Source organism: Bacillus rossius (genome assembly GCF_032445375.1).
Source record: "Bacillus rossius redtenbacheri isolate Brsri chromosome 9 unlocalized genomic scaffold, Brsri_v3 Brsri_v3_scf9_2, whole genome shotgun sequence".
In the NCBI taxonomy this organism is placed as follows: domain Eukaryota; kingdom Metazoa; phylum Arthropoda; class Insecta; order Phasmatodea; family Bacillidae; genus Bacillus; species Bacillus rossius.
In genome coordinates, this window is record NW_026962013.1 from 3,409,086 (window position 1) to 3,421,344 (window position 12,259).

Consider the following 12,259-nt stretch of genomic DNA (forward strand, 5'->3'; position numbering starts at 1 on the left):
AATTGTGTTTCTCTATTTAACGAAAGAAACAACATTTATAGCCCTTATTCCAGGTTTTTTTCATTTTTTTACAAATATAGATAATATTCTCTTCAAGAAAGTAGGATATTGTTCACAATAATCATAACCCACTCTCACTTTTCATTTAACTCAATGTCATAATATTTAGTAGGCTTTGTTTATATCGCGCCAAAAACAAACTGAAAGAAAAGAGTTCGCACATGAGCAAAATGGTTTTCTTTACATTATATACGTAGGGTTCCTGAATTTAATGCTGACGTCGTCTTTCGCTTTCGTTGTGACACGAAGGCCCGTAGCTGCGATTAAGTGCAGTTAGTTAGTAAACAACGAATACAGCAAAGATTAAGGTTATTTCTCAGCAGCGAAATTAGATACTTGAAAATATATATTTCAAATTGTGATCTATAAACCTAGTGTACACTAAATCAAGATTTTTATAGAAGATCCGACAAATTCAATCCAGACACAGGAGATATTCGGTGAATAATTATCGTAGATTAGCTGAGTTTATTTTATTGTAATTTTAGGTGTTTTTTTTTATTCTGAGTTGTTTTTATTTCACAGTCTTGCGTAAATGTTATGATCGATGTTGATTCCGAAGTGTTTGTCGCTTTTCTCTGTGGATTTGGTTCGTTGTTTGTTGTTAGTTAATCTATTATCTCTATTATTGTTTGGCTTATACTTATGCTTTTCAGTATGTATGATCAAAAAGCAACATTTTCACTTTCACAAATACTGTGGCCGTATGCCTGTGACATTTCTATATCGCCTTCCACCCCTGCACTGAACTAAGGTATTTATACTTAACACCATTATAATCATAAGACTGCCGTTTGGAGTCCTATGGTGTGACGAGGCACGTTGTAAAGACGGCCCGCCAGTACTGTCCTAGTGTCCTACGCGTGATTAGAGGCTCAGCTTCCATCTTGGATTATTTCAGTATCACACAACGTGCTAATTGTTTAACCTTAAGGCTCTATTAAACACGAGACATAGCCAAGTGTAATAATGTCAACGGCTTAGAGGCACTGTCGGCGGCTTCGCGCTGAAGTTCGTTAGTGCCTGAAACATTGACTATAGAAACTATACATTTCATAGTTACCCTACGCACGACGAGAAGACCGCGTTAGTTCACACCCTTACGCTAGAGGCGACACCGCGCTAGAAGCACCAGCGAGCGTCTCACTTAATATCCCGCCTCACTGAATCAGATACACCCCTGACTAGGCGGGCCCCTTAATAATTTAGATGCGTATTAGAAAATCGTAAAACAGTGTTGAGGCAGTAAACAGATTGCAAGTTTTCTACCAATCAGAAACAACGTGACTCTTCTACCTATCAACCAATGTATGATAAAAAAAAAATTCTATGTATGTTTATTTCGAATGTTTTGGAAACTTTAAAAACTTGTATACAGTTGTTTAATTGCTGTAAATATTTCTGTAAAACTAGGTAGGTACTGTAAAATATACAATATTAATATATAATATGAAGTATATCTCGTAGCACCTATCCATAAGGGACAGACAAATTTTGATATTTAAATAGATGTAATTAAAAGACAATGTAATTAAAAGACAATAATTATTCCATAAGTCTATGGAGCAGACGTCCACGAAAGTTCGCCGAGTTATAATTATTCGTCGTTCAGGGGATTCAAGGTAATAAATCTCCACGGACAGCAGTGTGTTGAAAACGGTTCAGCCAAGGAGCGAGACGTCGTTAAAGGCCCGTCTGCAACAGTCCGCACCTGTGGGCGGTCCGTGTCCTTATCCGATTGTGAATGACGTCACTCTGTCGCACGGGAAACTGCCCTGTCTACAATTGCGATGTCCGAATCCCCTGATTTCTCAAGTGATCACCAGAGCGCACTAAAAAAAGGACGGCAAAATAAGTGTTTCTCGATAGTTTTTGTTTATTGTTTTAACGCATTGTAAATGAGAATACAGCTTAGTTTTTAATATTAATTTAACTTGTGAAAGTTGTAAGAGTTCAATAATATTTAGTTATTCGGTAAGGCAAAAAAAAAAAAGTAAATTATAATAAATGGATTCTGATCACATAGCCAAAAATCAATATTTCGTCTTGGTCTAATTGGCTTCCTGTTCCTATCACATTGTTTATTATGTTCTGTTTACCTTTTAGAAACGGAAAACGGAAACAGCAAATATCATAAGTGTTCTTCTATGCTACCTAAGGACACAGATAGAGACAAAAGATCAAGTTGAACAATGTATTCCGACCAGGGAGATATGGACCATCACCCACACCACCCGTGACGTCAGTGGGTCACGTGGGCCAATCAGCGATCAGTGTATTTCGGAAACAATTTAGGACATTTTGAAATTGTGGACGGGCCTTAAAATGAACTGGCGACTGCCAATGCGGCCACAGTTACGATTCTTATAAACCATCACGAGTCAATTTTGAGGGATATTTTGAAATCTTCGGTATACTGAAACCATCGGATACTAGAATAATGATTTTTATGCGTTTTGAGGCTTCGCAGGTGAAACTTTTCAAAGCTGAAGTTACACACACATACATGCGCAAACCACGGGAAAACAATTGGATTTTTAAACCCCGATAGTTTATCGTCCGATTCTTACTCTGATTTACCAGAATACCAACAAAAGAACACTCCTTCATGAATAACAATCTAAAAAGTACAATAACTATGACGTGACGTCAAGACAAGAACACAATTTCTTCAATCAAATAGGTGCATATCAACCAAAATGACTGACACGTCAAGGAGAAGAAAACTATGCTTTTAATACTTAAAAGTACTTATATTTACTGCTCGAGTTAGGCGAAAATGGGGATTGGTAACTAGGAATACTTCATTTACCACTTTTAAAAATATCAAATTGCGAATAAAAATATGTTTTAAATGAAACCTATGACCAAAAGGTGAACAAGAACTATCAGCTGTTGTCTAATTTTTTTCTTATGACATCAAGTGTAATCAGCAATGCCTTGTCCATGAAACTGTTTCAAAATCAATCTTCCCCCATTTCAAGAATCATTCAAAGAACTCATTCAAAGAGATTTTAAAGTGGCTTTTACGTTCACCCATCATTTTAAAACATCGTCATACATTTGTTTCGGCATTGATTAAATTTAAATATAGTAATTTTTACGAACGAATGCACTTTTTTGGCAGATACTCTTTTCGTTTGACAGCTGAATATTCATCCATCGTTTCTAAAACAAAACAAAATATTGGTAAATGGTTTGATAGCCTAGTTATTTTGCAAACGAATAATTTATTTTATTTTATGGAATATTTGGGGTGGAATGACTGATTAATGCTTCACATTAATGTCACAACACAAAAAACAAGTGCTTTTGTTGGCCTCGTTCATGGAATGGCGAATTAAAAAACTTTACAAAATGATTTTGCTACCGAAAATTTTAAAGTAAAGCCTGTTTTTAGATTCCTTTAAAGTGTTAGGTACTCTGAGTGGAAAAAAAAAAAAAAAAAAAAAAAAAAAACTCGCCAACAGAATTGATCAAAGTAACTTTAGTGAAGATAAGGTTCTTGGTTGTTGGCCTGTATATTTATGGTTATTCTACTAAGGGTGGGTTAGCTAATTCGTGTTATTTCAAAGTTAACATCCTCAATGGTTATTCCAATTGTAGCACGACGCTTCTGTGGCGTGTCGCCTCTGATAACTTCCGCCAATCCACAAAGTCCAAAAAAAAACTGCTCATTTAATTAATTAATGTAAAATATGGATGGGGAAAAATGTTTTAGAGAGGAGGACGTGAGTAAACAAGATGGAAACTCATTCACATCAACAAAGAAGCGGTGACAGAGGCTGACGTCAAACAGGAAGGGAGTAGCACAGTCATAATGACTACATGCAGAGTACTTTTTCACACTTCCCAATTTTAAATCCAATTTACATTTTTCCGCAGCTCTTAACTTTGGGCGCACGCAAGTAACTGGGGAAAATAAACTATGTTTATCAGATTTATAATCTCGCTGCACTCTTGCGCCCACGTAGTTGGAAGTCAGTAATTCTATACCACATTTAAAAATACGCGCAGTACAAAATGTTTTGCAATGAAATACGTCTTAATCAACAATGACTAGCGTTCGTGCGCGCGATAAAGGTGGGATAATAAGTAGTATGCGAATGTTACCTTGGGGAATCTGTTTCCAACACTCCGCTAGGTTGCAGCTACAGCATCCGCCGTCTGGTATCCATTCACACACTTTGTTCAAAATTCACACGAGCGGCGATCGAACACCGACGGACGAAAACACAGAAGCAACTTCAGTGTGTTGGACGCACTGGCAATTCACGCACGCAATTCGGAAACGATAAATCCAGCTGTCACATGTTCCACGCAGAACACCTCATCGCACTGCAACTGGAGACTGGACGGGCAACTTTTTCCGACCTTTTCCCCCCCTCCAGTTCAACAGTCGCCGGCCAGGTAAACAGTTACAGGTGCGGCGGGCGCCCTCGCAGCAACGGTCGCCTGTAGCCGAGCGAAGCGAGTTGGCGACGCGTGCGCCATCTCTGGAGCGTCAAACAAACTACTTGCAGTCGCTGCTGTAAGGTGCAAATTGTCACGTGACCCGTTTTTGTATACAAAAATTATGTTCGCATTTCGTTAATTTATTTATTTTTAATTTTGTAACTAACGAAGCTCTCAGAATAGTAAAAAAGATTTTTTTCTCACAGTTTTTCAAATTAAATGAACTATCCTATGTTCAAAATATCGTTACCTATATTTAAAAATTAAAAATAAAACTAACTATAAAATTTAAACAAATGTTACACACATTATTGCATTTTATAACATACTATTCAAGCATATAGTATAAATCATAAAAACTCAATTTAAATTGGTCTGTTGTTACGAGCACGAAACAAGCCATGTAAATCAAAATTACAAACTTACAAACCGAACAAATGCGAATCGAACTCGCGTATTCAAAGGAAGTGGTACCTATTTGTTGTTTGAATATGGAATAAGTAAGTGCTATGCTATGACATGGTCTACACATTGTACTACTGCTCTCTCCTCTACACTTACTCTTAAACTCTGTGAGACTTTACTTGTGTATTGATACTCTTCCACTCTCCTATGCTTATATTGGTTAAATTGATTAATTTGTTTGGGCACCACTTTTATGTATGTATTCACCTTGTTAGCAGAAAACAAATGAAAACAAATGAATAAAATAAATATTACTCTAAATCTAATATTCAGGTTGGGTGAAAGACACACAAGATTTAATAATAATATAATAAAATATAGTTAACTGATAGTCTTTAATAAAATAATAATGAAAATTCTGGTTTGGCAAGTGGTATAAAATTATGTACCTATTTAAAACAAACAGGAAATACGTTGCTCACATGTGTCTCTAACAAGAGTTCATATGATTCAGTTTATAGTGTCCGTTGTTCTCACACTCATAGATCGTAGAAGAATTGATAAAAATAATAGTTTATTATTACGAATATTTAATCCAGGAAAAAGTACCTCGGCTTAAGATTTATGGTTGGGTCGGTAGAGAAATAAGAGATTCCGTTCTCATTTTACCTCTGGGTATGGACTGTGACGTGTATTATGTAACGATTAATTAAATTATAATGTATGTCTTTGAATGACGTTAATTAGTTCTCAATATTCACAATGTTATGGAATAAAAGGACATTTAGCTTAGGAGATTATCTCTTACGACGGGAATTGGGATCAGTTTTTACTCACGTCATATATGCACTCCTAATTACATATCTTTCCAGATATGCCCTTCCAGTAACACATATAATTATTATTACGTCGATTTAAAATATCCTTACACTCGGATGACCTATTTTAGCTCGAAGATTGATGAATATCAAAGGGATTAATCCCCTGGCGATTTCAATACCGCCGCCACAATTACATAACTCCCTTTCATTAAGAAGTTCTAAAAACTATTAACTTTTGTAACCCGGCCTCCCATTGGCCGGAACAATAAAACCGTTAACGGAAATTTACACATTAAAATAATTACCGACTTTCAACAAAACGTCTGAAGATACCAAAATACGTTAAAATTAAAATAATAATTTCCAACAATGAACACGCTGTTATATAAATTACGTGGAAAAAGTTTCTTATGCCGTTAAAGTCAATAGTGCCCTAGAGGGGTCTAGCCTATTGTTGCTCAAATGTCAGTTCGTGCTTCGTCATAGAGTGTAGCACACGTAGATACGCCAAAATATAAATATAGAGCGTTCATAACGGGGAAATAAACCAATAACACTAAATATAATTTAAATGTTATTTAAAATAATAATAATAAGTCACTTTCTGTGCGCGGAATCGATAGTCATGTAACGGCACAACGTTCTTCAAATAATTTCCAGTAAGAGCCATTAAAAAAAAAGCTGTCTACCATTGCCAAGACAGCCTCTCACGTCCTTACCTATTTGTAGCGATCAAGTTCTACTAAACTATACCTATCACAAACGACGAGAGAAGAAAAAGAAATCCAACATAAATTTACATGTAGGACCCAAGTGCGGATCCGGATTGTATTCTTTTGGTAGTTAGATTTTGGTGTGAAAGGGGGGGGGGGGGGGGCCTTATCCTCCTTCCTGCCACTAAATCCACTGCTGGTATAGTAATGCCCGCTGTAAAAAAATCTAAAATATATTTTAATCTCAGTTTTGCGTCAAAGCACTACATTTCTTAAGAAATTTTTTGTTTTGTTTCCTTTACGAGCTAGACAGCGAAATATGCAAAAATGCGTAGCATTTTTGGCTTTCCAATATCATTGCAAATTTCGTGTTTGGTTCTCATCAAATCTGTACATCAGTGCCGAATTAGCCAAAGTTTTATTGCTAATTATAGGTATCTTAAAAGTTCGTTTTCTATCGAACCATAACATCGCAATACATTCAAAAACCTTTCTAGAGCATTAAGTGAGAGTTATAAAAGCCTAAGTCCAAACCTTTTGTCTGAAACTTTTTTCCTTACTATATTATTAGGTACGTATAGGAAACATAATTCTCTTTGGCTGAGGTCGTAGATTATTATATGTAAGTATGCGAGCGCTAACTTATGCTATTGCGCAAGTATGCAAAAGCAAAAGTATGCAAAAGCAAAAGTATGCAAGTATGTGAGTATGCGAGTGTGCAAGTATGAAAGTGTGCAGGTGTGCAAGTATGCAGCGACATTTCAACCTCTCCCCTGCGTCTATCGGTTCCCCCACCACGTACCTAACTATTCCCCTCATGCAATCGGAATTCTCATAACTCAACCGGGCCTTTCTTTGTGCTTGGGCCTTTTCTTACCCCCCCCCCCCTTTTCCCCTCTTCATAATGTCTATGAAATAAAATTTGTTTACTCTCCTGTAACATGGCCCAATTATGAGTTAGGCTCTTTTGTTTCTGAGGTACAGCCAAGAGCGTACACATAATTTAATTCATTTAGCTTTTTTTTTTTTGGGGGGGGGGGGGGGGGGAATGTGAGAACCAATTTGCCTGCTGTTAGCTCTGAAATTCTTTTGTTTTGGTTTTGTTGGTGGAATGGTAGATTTTTCTGGGTTTCTTATTATTTCGTTGGTGGGAGGGGGGGTATAATGACATACATTAACCCCCACCCCTGCCCTAAACGTAAGCCTATGGGTACAGAAATGTAGTAATGCCATTCATGTCTTCCTGTGGACGCTGTGTTCACTACTAGGCCCCAGACCTTATCTAGTTCAAGCCCAGGCTACACAAAATCTAAACATATGATCAGCACGTCCATTGGGCAATGCAATAAATAAATAAATAAATAAATAAATAAATAAATAAATAAAGTGTCTACTCACGCAAACTCACAATTATGTAGGTGGAACATATCTCACAACAATGTGAGCAGGAACTACGGCGAAGGGTTTGTAACTTATTTTTTTTTTAAAATAACGTACACTATATGAAGTGGGTTTCAAAATTTAAACAATACGAACGTAATTTTTAAAACATATGAAAAATACAGACAAATTACTTATTTCCTGTTTCAACGTTTTTATAGGTAGTCATGAGTGTAAATACCTTTTGGGGGGAGGGGGGATATGTAAGTAAATCTTAAAATTAAATTTTTACTACTTATTCATCACTACTTATAAACTTCAAATCACTACAAATGGAATTTTTTTATATTTTATGAAATATACATTTTATCATTGTTTATTCTTTATAGTGTATGACAGTGGGGGATCCAGGATTTTGGTTTGGGAGGGGCTTGACCCAGCTGAGGCTAGGCTTTATCATGGCAAACACTAAAACAATAGTGGACCCAGATGCTTTTGGGGGGGGCTTGAGCCCCTTAGCCCCCCCTCTGGATCCGCTACTGGTGTATGATGATTTTCATGCAAATCATATGAGCTATATCTTGCGTTTATTTACATCTGCAAATAAAACAATAGGTGCCTTTCACGTAAAAATCGATATTTTGTCCGTTTATTTTAATTTTTCTCTGACCACAATTCTACTTCCATATTATTATTATACCACCCAAATTCCACCGATCTCCGAAGACAGCAGCGCAACGGACGCAACGGCAACGGACGCAACTAACTATCGCGACGAGCCTCTGCAGCCACCGGTGCTGCGATCTACCCCACCGTGACGAAACCAAAGATATCACAAGTAAAACATCGAATAAATTATTTGCAGAGTTTAGAGTTTTTATTCTAACTATTCGTTGAACATAAACGTCAGAAAAATATTAGTTTCCAAGCAATTGAGATATAAAAAAATGTTGCGTATTTTATTATTTTCTCCCGCATTTGAACTTATAAGCAATTACGTAACTCAGATAATGTGGCAGGGAGTCGTGGCGCACTCCTGTAATCCAGCGTCATGGAGGCCGGCTGTGGAGGATGACTCCTTGCTAGGAGTGTTGTAGCTCCACAGTAGTCTGCGAGTTCTCGCGGTTACTCGAGCGTGACCTTCGGAGAACTCTGGGTGGCTGGTACTCTCGTCTGGCCAACAAAATTCGCGCTGGGCACTCGAACCCTGGGACCGCGTGAATGCAGGCTCTGTGTCGCCAGCGTAGTTAGCTGCCACACTCTCAGCCAATTTTTCAGAAATTTTTCACTCCACTCGTCTCCATGTTATAATTATCCACTAATTTATTTTTGAGGTGTAACTAAAAGTGCAGTGTCCTAATTCTCCTCATAGCATTTCATATACCTTATTTATTAGTCAAAAACGTTTTTGAAAAAAAAAAAAAAATATTGTACTTGTAACATGATTCTATTTAAATTAAAAAGTTAAAAAAAAATTGAAGTTGCAAGTATGCAAGTAAACCAATCTGTGTGCTTCTCCCGTACTTCCAGTTAAAGACACTTTGCTATTTTGAAAAGAAAAAAAATGTTTTGATATAATATTTAATTAATACAAAATATCGTAACATCATTTTCAATTTATATATTTTTTGATATAAATAAATTGAATTACAAAATAAATATTTAAACACGTATATAAGGAAGTTTCAACAAACACATGCCCATACGTACCGACCGTAACTACAAAACAAAGGTATGATCAAAAAGTAAATTGCAGTAGTTTCGTGTGGCAGCAATGAAGTGTTCAAAATGACTAGGTCTAGCTAAACATTTTTTTTCTAGAAAATTTATGTTTTAAAAAATAAAATGTAAACAACCTGTTCGGCTGGCTAACGCCCTGTCACACTGTCAAATATTTTACTCCAATATACTTTACAATAGAGTTTGAAGGGTATATTGGATAGAAAATGGCTTCCAATTTCATCCATCAATTATATTTGGACAGATAACTTCAAATTTGTTTTAAATCATTTTACACTATCAAAATTTATATTTGGTTTGAGCTGTCTCAAACTTTTCCATTTTTATCTCAATTTTGAATTAAAACAGTGCTGGATGGAATTTTTGAACTTTTTATTATATTTATATATATATGTGTGTGTGTTTTTAATATAGTTGAACATGTATACATTTAAATCACAATAATATTATTTACATAATGAAATAAAGAATCAGTGATTATTTTTTTCAAGTTATAGAAACATAATTTCATCTTTAAACATAAAAGGTTTTCGCATACGATATTCATATTAACATTATTTTAGTTTTTTGACTTTTAGAACTTCTTCAATTGGCCATGTGCTCTTTGCCGTGTTATAGAATTGTTGCAAGAGAAACAGATGTCATTTCCGTTTTCGCTAGGCACGATTTTGATCGGCTAATTGCATCCAAAATAGTTTAGAACCAGTCCTAGATGCAAAATATTTAGTGGAAACTCAAATCATCCAGGTGTCAAACAAACATGGCTGGACTCTGAGCTTGTGACGTTTTCGGCGACGTCACAGCCCTCCAACTTTATTTGACACAACATATTGGAAGATGGTGGAAGCGAAAACTTGACAGTGTGGAGAGGCCAGACATTGAACCCGTCCGATTCGTCTAGGGCAAGCGAAGTATGCAGGGTCGCAAGTATACAACAGCATACTTGAGTTAGGCCACAGCCTCAGTGGGTTCACTCGGTGGCTGATTGGGGATATATATTTATATTGGGGAAATATTTAGCGTTCCACTCCTCTCTTAAGAGGCCACTCCAGTGTTTCAGGAGCACTACGCAACCCGCATTAACCTCATAAGATTCAATGCTATTTTCAATTTGCTTATAACTTATTAACTAATATAGATTTCGAAATGATGCTTGCTTGATATGTAAGACAACGATGCTCTTATCAAAGCCCCTTTCTTCAAAAACGTGCATAAATTATGGTTTTATTCTAATCTTTACTAATATGCATAAGTGTATTGTCTAGGTTTGAACAATAATTTATGCACGTTTTTGAAGAAAGGGGCTTTGATAAGAGCATCGTTGTCTTACATATCAAGCAAGCATCATTTCGAAATATATATTAGTTAATAAGTTATAAGCAAAATTGAAAATAGCATTGAATCTTATGAGGTTAACGCGGGTTGCGTAGTGCCCCTGAAACACTGGAGTGGCCTCTTAAGAAAGCGTTCGTGAAGCGATGCTACAGTGATGCATTTTTCGTTATGTTGGAAACAACAAGAGTGTTCTCTTTAAAAATTAAATTAGAATTGTGAAAATTTGTATAGATATTTCCAGTATTTTTTTGTTTTGTTTTATTGTTTAAGTAAATTATTGAACATTTAGTTTTATTATTCAACTGGATTATTGAAGGTTTCAGTTCCAACGTGTGTGGAGCTAAGAGATCCTAACACACGAATAACGAACACGACTTCTGTGTCATAGTGAGTGACCATTCCAGCTTTCTGGAGCGACTCAGGATTCAACAGCTAGTTCGTAATTAAATAACGATGTCACTGCAATGTGCACAAATATTAAATAAAAACTTTCTGTAATTGTGTACTCAAAGAAGTTCATGTTTAATAATCCCGATGATTTAATTAAGTTTCTGAGAGTTTCATTGTATTAAATAAAACATTTTATTCTCCTGTTTAACCCTGAGGTAAGCTATTGCCAAGAATTCTGTACTCAGGAGTACTGCAAGTTCCAATAAAATATAGTTGTATTCAAATAATGTGAATATTTCTAAATAAGTAAGCAAATCTCGCAAAACTAGTGTCATCTAAATTCTGTCTTCAGAAACTGATCGATTTAAGGTCAGTACTATCATTACCTAAAATTCCGGCGATGTCAGTATGAAATGTATCTTTTAATTTGACATCTCCAACACTATCATTGGTTTAGTACTTAATTTAAGATTTTGAAACTGCCTATTTTCAAACAGTTGTTTGAATAGCTTTCCAATATTAGCTGCGCATATTAAGCACGGTAAAAAAAAAAAAAAAAAAAAAAAAAAAATTGAGGCAAAAGTGATAATATAACAAGGTTAACTTTTCTGTGGCTTTAAAAATGTTATAGCCTACAATAACTTCATTCTTGTAAGCACACACATATTTTAACTAAACACACTCTTTTAATATCTAACTTTTTTTTTTCAAAATAACTTTACCATCGACAGTGCAAGCCCTTTACAAATTTTTTTACTAGTCTATAGTTCTATAGGATAGTTATTGTACAGCGGGACTGTAAGGTTGTTTGCAGAAAATCAACTAAAAAATTGCCAGCCTTGTTATACAAATTATATTTCACTGTTATGAAATTACATAATTCATGCTGAACGAACAACATAAGAACACATAAATTTGTTCGTTACCTAGGTTAGATGTTACTGCACGTGTTAATGACAC

At 35.7% G+C, this 12,259-nt stretch overlaps 1 protein-coding gene across 1 annotated transcript in view; it reads right to left on the minus strand.

The window, feature by feature from the left end:
• The window catches only part of LOC134542967 (cadherin-99C), a 145,915-nt gene extending 141,451 nt beyond the window's left edge, over positions 1 to 4,464 (minus strand). The window contains exon 1 of the mRNA XM_063387601.1: positions 4,174 to 4,464. The gene's annotated coding sequence lies outside the window, so the exon portion shown is untranslated. The remainder of the gene's footprint in view (positions 1 to 4,173) is intronic.
• Positions 4,465 to 12,259: the final 7,795 nt, after the last annotated feature.